Here is a 12198-nt window from a genome sequence, read left to right on the forward strand (position 1 = left end):
GAGACCTCGACGCACTACTAGTGCGTCTTCTCAGATGCATGGGAAGGGGCCACCCATCGGGTCTTCCTGGAACAGCTGCCCCTCTCTTTACGGGTGGAGTGACCTTCCCGCCCCCACCTGGTCTGGGCCTGCCTTTTGGCCCCGAGGAAGCCAAAAGCTCGCGACCGCAGAAGCACCAAGGCCCTATACTCAGATGGCCCCATGACACCTTTTCCCTGACTCTGGCTGCTGCAGGTGTGTCGCCTGCCCAGCCATCAGCGCGTCCTCTTGCCTCGGCTCCCCCTGCCTGGATGGGGAAGCTCAGGGAGACTGAGCCAAAGAAACGGAGGGAAAAGCCTTAATAACCCTTGTAGAAAATCTGAGAGCGCAAATGCTGTTATAAAGAAGGCGGAACATTGATATATCATAAACTCAAGGCCAACGACCCATTGGAGAAACAAGCCAAGGACAAGAACAGACAGCCCAAGTAAAACCAAAGGCCAGATGGCCCCTGCATATAGAAAAAGATGCTCAGGCTCATTGTTAAAGAAGTGCAGTTTGAGCCGGGGGCATGGCTCCCCTGCACCGAAAATCCCATCGATTCCAGGCAGGAATATCTCAAGTTTGAGGCCAGCCTCAGCAATTTACCTAGACCCTGTTTCCAAAAAAGGGGGAGGAGGGACTGAGGATGTAGCTCAATGGTAGAGCACCCCTGGGTTCAATCCCCAGTACTGGTTTAAAAAAAAAAAAAGATGGGCAAATTAGAGTTGGGGAGGTAGCTCAGTGGTAGAGTGCTTGCCTAGCATATGGGAGGCCCTGCATTCAGCACTGGAAATATCCCTTAATATAATAAAAATTCAAAAATTGAATAATATAATTTGCTGAAGAGGGTGAAGGGAAGGTATTTCCATAGGGCATGCAGTGGTGCAACCCTGGTGGTGGGCAGTGTGGCAGGATCCTGCAGTTATAAATGCATTTGCCCTTGGCTCAGCAATGCCAGCAACAACTGCATCTGCATGTATCCAAGACACACATAGTTACTTTTCTCATCAGGGATTATAGTTGTAGATGATTAGAAATAGCTCCAGTGTCCATAGGGGTCAATAGAATAGCTATGGTACATCCGTCTAACAGAATACTGTCCAGCATCTGATGAAGCTCTCTGAGGACAGAGCAAGCCCTTCAAGAGACAGCAGAGCTGGGCAATTAAGAACTGGGACTCAGGAGACCAGACCTGGCAGCTGCTGCACTGACATAGGCCCCCTGGGACTGCAGCTGGCACAGGGACAGCAACAATGACACTGAAGATGTTTCATTGTTTGACCCAGAAAAAGAGACAATAGACCAAAAAAATCCAAAATCAGGCATCCACTGGCATCATTTTTCCATTTGTTCTATCCATTTCCATTTGTTCTATTGGTGCCATTATAGCCTATGTTCTCTGTGAATTGCTCAGCAGCGGCTTCATTGCCTGTCTGATGAGAATTATCTTGTTGCTGCTATGTGAATTTGGGGCAGTGAAGAATGTCACAGCTAGACATGGTTGGCCTCCTGTGGTGGAATCACATGGATGAGGATGGAAAGAGTCATTGAGTGTGTGAGTCCAGGAAGGCAACTCCTCTGGAGAATCAAACTCTCTCAGAGGCTGAATCAAGAGTCTCTTGTTTGGAACTGATTGTCGGTCCCGTGCTGTGGTTGATATTTGCCCTTAGTGCTCTCTTCAGTGTGAAGTGGTTGGCTGTGGTTATGGTGGGTGTGGTGCTACAAAGTGCCAACCTGTATGGTTACAAAATGGGCAGCAGGAAGAACTTAACCAGCATAGCTACGTTGTACTTGAAAAGTGTCATTGGAGATGATCAGATTTCTTAAATAGAGAGCAAGCTTATGCATTCTGTGACATTGGGGAACAACCAAAGAGATTCTTACTTACTTTAGAACTGTGTGGAATCAGTCCATTGCAAAGAGGAATATCGGATTTATTTTTTTTCACTTAAAAACTTTGTTCAAGGGGCTGGGGCTATAGCTCAGTGGTAGAGTGCCTGCCTCACATGTGAGGCACTGGGTTCGATCCTCAGCACCACATGAAAATAAATAAATAAAAATATTGTGTCCATCTACAACTAAAAAATATATTTTTTAAAAAACTTTGTTCGATAAAAGAAAAAAGCTGTACAAGGTGGCGCGTGCCTGTAATCCCGTGACCTGGGAAAGTGAGACAGAAGAATCACAAGTTTGAGGCCAGACTCAGCAAAGTGCCCTGTTTCAAAATAAAAATAAAAATAAAAATAAAAATGTCGGGGGATGTAGCTCAGTGATAAAGTGCCCCTGGGTTCAATCCCCAGCAAGAAAGAAAAAGAAAAGTTTTCCTACTAAGTTTTTTATTTACTTTCTCTAACAGGGTTAGGAAATTTGGGTCATAGGAACATTGTCAGAATTTATTTTATGGTGTTCATATTACAGTGTGTATATATGCATATAATAATGTCTCATTATATTCCGAATTAATATATTCATTTATATATGTTTCAGAGATCTTTGCATTTTGACCCATAGAACCTGGGAGGATGTTCTTAATCTATCTCAAAGTTCTATGTGTTTACATGCTATTTCTGTAGGTTATGTTCAGAACTAGGTTTTGATTCCATTCTAAGAGTGAATAGGTTTTGATTCCATTGTAAGAGTGAATTCCATTGTAAGAGTTTGTATATGAGTTAGAAAACTTAGGAAAACTGTTAATTTTTCATATATACTGTATGTTGAAATTGCTTACTTTAGACATGCACAAGTAAAAACCAAATTCAGGCCAGTCATACTGACTAGTTTCTAAAATGTTGTGTTTATTTTTATACTGCAACAAGTCATTTACTTAATAGAGTTTCTGTTTGAGAGATACCCAGGGATTGCTGCTACTCTATTCATCACATGGAAAGGATAGCCAGATTTTACTTTGGAACTTCTTGGAAACTCTTCAATGGTCTTTAGGCTAATAAGATCTTATCTTTTATTACTAAATGAGTATTATCCGTATGTCGTAATAATAATCATTAAATACTTGGCATAATAAATGCCTAAAAGGCATTTTATTTTATGAATTTTTTTATTGCTATAATGGGGATATTGTAAATCATACATTTGTGTTATTTTTTGCGGGGGCAGGGGTGTACAGGGGATTGAACCTAGGGCACTTAACCACTGAGCCACATCCCCAGTCCTTTTTTTTTTTAATATCTACAGATTTTTTTTTAAGAGAGAGAGAGAGAGAGAGAGAGAGAATTTTAATATTTATTTTTTTTAGTTTTCGGCGGACGCACATCTTTGTTTGTATGTGGTGCTGAGGCTCGAACCTGGGCCACACGCATGCCAGGCGAGCGCACTACCCCTTGAGCCACATCCCCAGCCCCCCCCCAGTCCTTTTTCTTACTATGTTTTTTTATTTAGAGACGGGGTCTCACTGAGTTGCTTAGTGCCTCGCTAAGTTGCTGAGGCTGGACATGAACTTTTGATCCTCCTGCCTCAGCCTCCCACACCGCTGGGATTACAGGCATACACCATCATGCCTAGCTTAATGTTATTTCTTAAAACAAGGTAATATAAGTAACTGTAAACTAAATCAATCTACAAAATGTTGTAGGCAACCATAAATTCTATTGTAGTTTCTATAAACTTCATTGGAGTCTTTTAATCAGATTATGTTGTGAATATATTTATACACTGTTAAAATTTATTTTTAAAGGTGTTTAGATGAATAAATGTCTTTGTTGGAGTGCTAGCTTGGAAGGTACACAATTTCACATTTGTATAAAACTCTATTGTCTACAAAACAAACAAACAAACATAACTGGACTCAGGACAGCCTGCCTGGCTTGCGATCCCAGCCCCATCACTTACTGGCTCTGGGCCCTTGAGCAAGTTAGTCAAACTCTTTACTGCCTCTCTACTAAATGCTGCCTCTGCTTCCTTAACAGTAAGAGAACTAATAATGATACCTATCTCATAAGGTTATTGTGCAGAGTAAATGAGTTAACATTTGCAAAACACCTAGGAAAGTGTCTGATCACCACATTAAACAGAAATTCTAGGTACAGACTGATGTGTCTTACGTGCCACTTTGTGTGTGTGTGTGTGTGTGTGTTGGCCTTCCATATCTAACATCCTCAGATCCAACTAACTTGGAATCAAAAATTCTTGGGAAAAAAAATTTACTTCTGTACTGAACTTTTTTTTTTCTTGTCATTATTCCCTAAACAATATAGTATAACAGCCATTTACATAGAATTTACATTGTATGAGGTATTGTAAGCAAACTGAGGATGATTTAAAGTATACAGGGAAATGTACGTCAATTATATGTAAATACTACACCGTTTTATGGGAGATAAGCATCCATGGATTCTGGTATCCATGGGGGGTTCCTGGAACCAATTCCTCTTAGATCCTGGGAGATGACTAAAACATTTATTTACAATTTGGACAAAGAAACTCTTATGGGATACATAACAAACGTATTTGGAATTCAGGGTAGAAAATAAATGCAAGAGATTTCACCATAACCTTTTACATTGTTTTGATTTTTCTAACCACATGAATAGATAACTATTCAAAAGAAAAAAAAAAAGAAAAGAAAAGGAAGTTGCAGGGTCTCTTCCATGTCAGGCAGCCACAACATGGCTGGTGGAAATAAAGGAGCATGGCCTGAGACAGACTAAAACCTGGGACAATTCCCTTTGGAAGGACAACGCAATGCTAGAAATAATCAAGGTGGGCACAACTATGAGGCACCAGGAGCAGGAATGATGAGACTCCCTCCTTCACCAGGAAACATGCACAAGTGTCTCATGGCCAATAAAATAACAATATTTATTTCATTTTAAAGTTATTTTTTAAATAACATTTTTCCTATAAAGAACTCAAGATACATCTGTAAAACTTCAAATTTATAACAAACTCTGTGAATACTTGTAATTCTATAAACAGGGGTAGATGAGGCAGATAAGAAGGCAAGAGGGGAACAGGGAAGGGGAAAGGCCCAAGAGAATGAGCTGGCAGAGGGCCTGTCCACCAGTCACAGAGAAACCACTCAGCAGGGGACAGCAGGCCCAGGTTATTGCCTGGTGATGAATTCATAACTCCCCCGTCTTGACCCTGGGACTGCTGGCCCAGGACTGACACTGTAAGTCAGCAGGCAAGCCCAAAGGAGGCTGGGGGACAGTGAGCGCCACCTGCAGGCAGCGACAAGAGGTGGTGGAGAGGGGTCAGGGAAGAAGGGGTCACAGAGGAGGAGGGAGGGAGGGATGAGTGTGAGAAAAGAACCTCAGTGTGGTAGAAGCCACACCGGAAACACCCAGCAGCAGTGGCGACAGGAGTGGGGGGTTCCAGGCACGGAAATGGGAATGAAGGTCTGGGTTGGATTTGAGTGTTAGAACCAGAAGCTTCCTTCAGACTTCCCAGAGTGGAGGAACCAGGATGGAGGGGGCGCTGGGCAATGTGCTGAGAAGCTGGCACTGCAGATCTGGACTTAGGGAATAAGAGTGGGGTCAAAGGTCAAGAAGGGCATGCTACCCAGGGAGAAGCCCAGGAGGGAGTGCCCGTCTCTGCGACCTCTGTTCTGAGGACAAGGTTCTATTTCATTCACGGAAGGAAATGATCAAGGTTTCCATGCAGGGAGCATTGGGACCATCCACAGGGTTGGCATCTTCTGGGCTCCTGATTCCTGCTCAGGCTTTACCACGATGCAGTTGCAGACATGGCACAGCTGGTTGCTTGGACAAAAGCCCAGTGGGTTTGCAGTTCTCCAAAAACCCACTTAGACCAAGAGTGATGAGTAAAAAGAGAAGGAGGGGGAGGAGGGTCTTCTTCCCATCTGTCTCCAGGATTCACAGTTCTCAGAAGGTAGAGGGAAAACACAACTTGACGTTTACATTCCTTTTACAGCAAACGGTTGTTCCAGAAAGAGCGCAGCAAAACCTGAATTCTTCTGAAGACAGATAAAGTAAAATGAACCAGTGCATCTCTGACTTCCTGTTGAAGATCCTGTTTAAAAAAAGTGAGAGGGAGGAATTAAAAAAAAAAAAAAAGCAATAGAAATAATCCAAATTTAGACACTTAGCATACTAGGAACTAGTCATTCGATCCATGTGGCAAGCAAGCAGTTTCTGAACCTAGGGAGCTGAGGGTGGGTCACCAGGCCTCTGTTGTCTGCTTCATCCTTTTTACTGGGGGGCTGGGAGAATGGGCAGGATGTGGGCTGGGGAAGAGGTTAGATGAATCCGAGCCAAGCTGGAGGTGGCAGGGAGTTTACCAGCTTCGTTGAGCAATAGGCAGAGGTCCCTGTTTATGTGGGAACATAGAAAAGGAGGCTGAGCATCAGGCACGCTGCCCCTGTCCTGCCCCCACTGCAGTGCTGCAGTCTCTTCTCAGCAGCACAGCCTCCCTGGGTGGCTCACCTGGGCTCCTCTGCTCAGTGATCTCAGATGGCTCCATCTCACTCAGAGGGAAAGTCAGGATGACTTCATAATCCTGGCCTTGGGCCCACTGTCCACCTATCTGACCACATTTTACTACCTTCTTCTCCACTCAACCTCAGCCACACTGGCCTCCTTGCAAGGCCAGACACACTCTGGCTCAGAGTCTTTGCTGTCCACAATTCTCCACGGCTCCCTGCTTGTGTCCCCCTTTCATGCCTCTGAAGGTTTTACCCAAAGTCACCTCCTCAGCAAAGTCTTCCCCCAATGCCCAGGCTTACAACTGCAAACCTTCACTCTTCCCTTTGCTAGAATTATTTTTCTCTTAAGCATGTATCACTAACTGATAAACTACATCCTTTATTGTTCGTCTCACTTACAAACTCCCTGAGGTCAGGGAGCTCTGTCTCTGCCTCACTTCCACATTTAAAACAGCCGGGAACATAGCACGCGCTCAGCAAATATTAGCTGAATAATAAATCAACGAACAATAGACCATTAGCAGTAAGATAAGGAATTTAGACTATCCTATAAGAATTATAAATCATTAAAGGATTTTTTTATGTTAACATCAGTTAGGAAAACTAAATGCATTTCCTTTCAGAATGACAGATGAGAAAAGAAATACAGAACACCAAGTCAGATGCTCATATATTTAAATCACAATTTTGCCACTTAGAAGCTAAATGACCTTAGATGATTCACAATCTCTTTGAAACTCAACCACTTCTCCTGAAATACTTATGATGGCAATTTGTAGGGCTACTGAGAGAATTCAGTAAAACATGTAAAAGTGTCTCCAAGAGTACCTGGAAGAAATGTTAGTTTCTCTTCCTCTTTCTAAAAAACTAAGAAATTCCCTATGCATTACTATATCGCTCAAGGTTCCAGAGAAAATAAAATAACACCTGAATTAGGCTAATTTGAGAAGGGTTAAATAAAGAGACTGGGCTGGGGACAGCAGAGCCGCCATCATTCCTGGGCCCTGGCAGGAAACAAGACAGTTTCCAGAACCCAGAAGAGAGTCCTGTGGCATAAAATTGCAGATCCTAAAAGCAATGAGAAGTTTAAAGTATGTTATTTTAACACACCTTATATCTAGGGAAATTACATGACCCAGATTTAAAAACATAAGACTAACAACAGAAACCAACCAAGCAAGGTATCTGAACAAAAATCCCATATAACTAAACGGTAAAATAGAGGCAATTTTGAGAAACACAGATTACTTCTGAAAACACGTAACACTAATTTAAGTGGAAAGACCCAGAAAGCAAGAACCGTGGAAGGTCAAGAACAATCAATTTAGCAGACAATGATGAAATCTGGCGAGTTCCTTGCTCGATAGTTTCAGGAGAATGAACAACAGTTTCTTTAAATACACCAACAGCAGGAAGGCAGTCAGAGAATCAATGTGACCACTTGATTACATACAGCACAAAAGGTAAGTAAATGATGAATTCTGTGAAAGAAAGGAACTGGGCCAGATTTGAAATTCTATTAAAGTTGTCTGACCTAAGCTTTGAAGCAGCAGAGGCTTTAGCATTTTAAAACCAGTCTGAGGAGAAATGTTTTAAATGACTACATTTAGAATACCTGCTGTGACTTAAAGGTATCCTAAAATGCAATTTTGTAGTGGAGGACAAGGTAACTTTAAAGGTCCAGGTCAAAGCCAGATGCAAGAAAAGCTTTAGGGGATGTAAGGATAGGAGAGAATGGAATAGGATTGAGAGTCCAGAAATACCGCAGCACATTTGCAGTCAATTGATTTTCAACAAGGACAATCAATAGGGTAAAACTGGTCTTTCAACAAATGGAGCCAGGACAGCTGAAAACCTACATGCAAAAAAAAAAAAAAAAAATTGAAGATGAACTTCTAACTCAAACTGTTTATAAAAATGAACTCCAAGTGGATCAAAGACCTAAATTTAACTAAAATTACAAAGCTCTCAGAAGAAAAGTGTAAATCTTCATGCCTTCGACTAGGTCATTGTTTCTTAGCAATCATATGAAAAACACCCAAACCTAAAGAAAAAACAGAAAAAGTGAATTTCATTAAAAACTATAATTCAGGGCTGGGGATGTGGCTCAAGCGGTAGCGCACTCGCCTGGCATGCGTGCGGCCCGGGTTCGATCTTCAGCACCACATACCAATAAAGATGTTGTGTCCGCCGAGAACTAAAAAATAAATATTAAAAATTCTCTCTCTCTCTCTCTCTCTCTCTCTCTCTCTCTCTCTCTCTCTCCTCTCTCTCTCTTAAAAAAAAAAATTCTAAAAAAAAACAAACTATAATTCAAAAAACACCATCAGAAAATGAAAGGAGCCGGGCACAGTGGCATAGGCCTATAATCCCAGCGACTTGGGAGGCTGAGGCAGGAGAATCTGAGTTTAGAGCCAGCCTCAATAACTTAGCAACATGCTAAGCAACTCAGTGAAACTATACCTCTAATAAAATACAAAACAGGGCTGGGGATGTGGCTCAGTGGTTGAGTGTCCCTGAGTTCAATCTCTGGCACCAAAAAAAAAAAAAAAAAAAAAAAGGACTAGGGATGCAGCTCAGTAGTAAAGCAACCCTGGGTTCAATTCCCAGCATCAATTTAAAAACCCACAATGACATAATAGACAGTTAATAACACATGTTTTAAAGGGTGAGGAAAAACTAGGACCTCATAAACTACAGATGGGCCACAAAGTAAAATGGTGAGCCCAGGTCCTTTACGCACTAGGAAAACACTCTACCACGAGTTACACCCCTAGCCAGGTGAAGCCACTTTGGAAAAAAATCTGAAAGTTCCCCAAAAGTAAAACAGTGGACATATGAGCCAGCACTTCCAATTCTAGGTTTGTACCCCCCAAAATAACCACATCTACCCAAAGCTTTTTTTTTTTTTTACAAATTTGATAGCATCATTATTCATAATAGCCAAAAAGAAACAACCCAAATGTCCATCAACTAGTAAACAGATAAACAAAATGTGTTTTGTAAAATATAAACAATGGAATACTATCCAGCAGTAACCAGTAGACACATTGATTCATGCTACAACATAGATGAACCTCAAAAGAAAACAGAATAACACAAGAAAGAAGTCTAAGGCAAAAAGCTCCACTTTGCGTTATTCCTCTATATGAAATGTCCAACACAAGTAAAACCATAAAGGCAGAAACTAGGTTGGAAAGACCAGCAGGAACACTGAGGGAAATAACTGACTACTTGGGCTTGGATTTCCATTTAGGGTGATGAAAATTTTCTAAAATCGATGGCACTGATGATTATACAGTTCGGTGAACATACTAAAAATCAGTTAATTTTACACTTTGAATGAGTGAATTGGGTGGTAGGTGAATTTTTCTCAATAAAGTTGTTAATTAAAGAAAGAGAAGCGGCAGGGTGTCTGTGTCACTTTAGTGAGCTGAAGGGGCTAAGCTGAAGACTCCTAAGAAAATGCAACTTAAAAGGGAAAGGAGAGGGGAAAATGGGAACCAGTTACATGGAGCAGTAACCTCTGGACTGGGCAGAGGCAAACAGGAAGAGGACGGTTGTGACTTATCCCACTGTATTTCTTTCCTCGGAAAACAAAAACAGAACAACGAGTCCTCAGAGTTAGCCAAACATGAAGTACACAAGTTGAGCTGAAGTTCATAAAGTACAGTCGTCAAGAAAACTCTCCTGCAGAAGAAACTGTAGCAAAGGACAGACAGGGAGATGGTAAACACCGGGAATAGGCCTAATAAAAGATACAAAAGTACAGAAGTATTCAGCCTCAAATACAGAAAGGGCAAAAGCAAACAAAAATTATTCTTATTTAGATAGATAACGTGTGTGTGTTTGTGTGTGTGTGTGTGTGTGTGTACCAGAAATTGGATGCAGGGGTGCTTAACCACTGAGCCATATCTCCTGCCCTTTTTATTGGTTATTTTGAGACAGGGTCTCCCTAAGTTGCTTAGGGCCTTGCTAAATTGCTGAGGCTGGCCTCAGACTTTTGATCCTCCTGCCTCAGCCTCCTGAGTCTGGGATTACAGGCATATACCACTAACTTTAGATAGCTAACTTTTTAAAAAAATATTTTTAGTTGTAGATGGGCACAATGTCTTTATTTTATTTACTTATTTTTATATGGTGCTGAGGATCGAACCCTGTGCCCCACACATAAGAGGCAAGTGCTCTACCACTGAGCTACAACCCCAGCCCTAGATAGATAACTTTTAATGATCATTTTCTGTGTGTCGGTCTCTAAGAGAGTTACATAAATTTATCTCATTTAAACTTTCACAACAACTCTATAAGGTAAGTACCATTATAATCACCATGTTACAGGTGAGAACCAGGAAAGTTAAGTAACTTGCCCAAGGTCACACAGTAAGTATGAGCCAGGTTTGGATCCAGTATTTCCGCTCTAAAAGCAGCACATTTAACCCTTTACACCATAGTTGGATATTCACCGAGTGGTGAGTCCATATGTAAATCTCTCTTGTATACATGTTAATCTGCCCTGGTATTCTGATAAGGTTGTCCACTGAAGCTGAAGGGTGTGGCTTTCAGGTGAGGACTTCTGAAAGGAGTCCTTTGCAGAAAATGTACAGAGGCAGAGATATTCCCACCTCTCTCTGGGCCTCATTCTCTTGGGTCCTGATATCAGATCAGATGGTGAGAGGTGGCTCTTGAGAGTCAGTGGTCACCAAGCAGCAGCCTGTATGGTAGAGTGTGTAATGGGTTTGGGAGCAAGTCAACGTGGCTTTGAGTCCTAAACAGCAACTCACCCTCTGTGTAACTTCTCTAAGCATCAGCTTCCTTAATTGAAAAGCAGAAATAATTATAGTACCAATACCATTGCTAGTTGAAAGAGTTTAAAAAATAAGGCAGGTAAACACTTAACACAGACCCTGGCAAATAGCAAGCCCTCGATAAGCATTATTATTACATAGATTCAGTTTTTCTTCCAACTGGAGCTAGTCTAGGAGATAGGACTTGAAAGAGGCTAAAAAGCCCACATAGAAGACAGCACCTATAATCCAAATTCTAATCTCAAGTCTCAATATCCCTGGTTCTTATAACTCCTACACAATTTCATAGCTTCTCAATTTATATTTCTAATAGTAATTTATTTTTTTCCTAATATTGGGGAATGAGCCCAGGAACACTCTATTACTGAGCTACATTCCTACCCCCTTTTATTTTATTTTATTTATTTATTTATTTTTTTTAAAGAGAGAGTGAGAGAGGGGAGAGAGAGAGAGAGAATTTTTAATATTTATTTATTTATTTTAGTTCTCGGCGGACACAACATCTTTGTTGGTATGTGGTGCTGAGGATCGAACCCGGGCCGCACGCATGCCAGGCGAGCGCGCTACCGCTTGAGCCACATCCCCAGCCCCTTTTATTTTATTTTTTAGGATAGCGTTTCACTAAGTTGCTGAAGCTGGCCTCAACTTTGAGATCCTCCTGCCTCAGCCTCCCAAGTGTCTGGGATTACAAGTATGTATCACCACACCCAGGTATTGTGTAATAGAAATTTCAGGCTTACATGTCTCATCAGAGCTCTTCTATTTTCCCTAATCTGTCCTTCCCAGTTCTCCCCATCCAGTAAACAGTATCACCATCCATTCAGACACCCAGGCCCAAAACACTGAAGTCATCCATGACTCTTTCTCCCTCACTCCCATATCCAATACATCAGCTGATCCTGCGGGCTCTTCTCCATGTTAATCTGACGATGAGTCTGATCATCCCTCACCACCTCCACTGCCACATACTGC

General features: G+C 41.7%; 1 pseudogene across 1 annotated transcript; it reads left to right on the forward strand.

Annotated features, from left to right (window-relative positions):
* Nucleotides 1–895: 895 nt before the first annotated feature.
* Nucleotides 896–1848, forward strand: LOC308649403 (Golgi apparatus membrane protein TVP23 homolog B-like; annotated as a pseudogene). Its single transcript has 2 exons — nucleotides 896–924; nucleotides 1255–1848. The product of its transcript is annotated as a Golgi apparatus membrane protein TVP23 homolog B-like (transcript).
* The last annotated feature ends 10350 nt before the right edge of the window (nucleotides 1849–12198 follow it).

This window comes from Spermophilus citellus (genome assembly GCF_964194105.1).
Source record: "Spermophilus citellus genome assembly, chromosome: 5".
Classification (NCBI taxonomy): domain Eukaryota; kingdom Metazoa; phylum Chordata; class Mammalia; order Rodentia; family Sciuridae; genus Spermophilus; species Spermophilus citellus.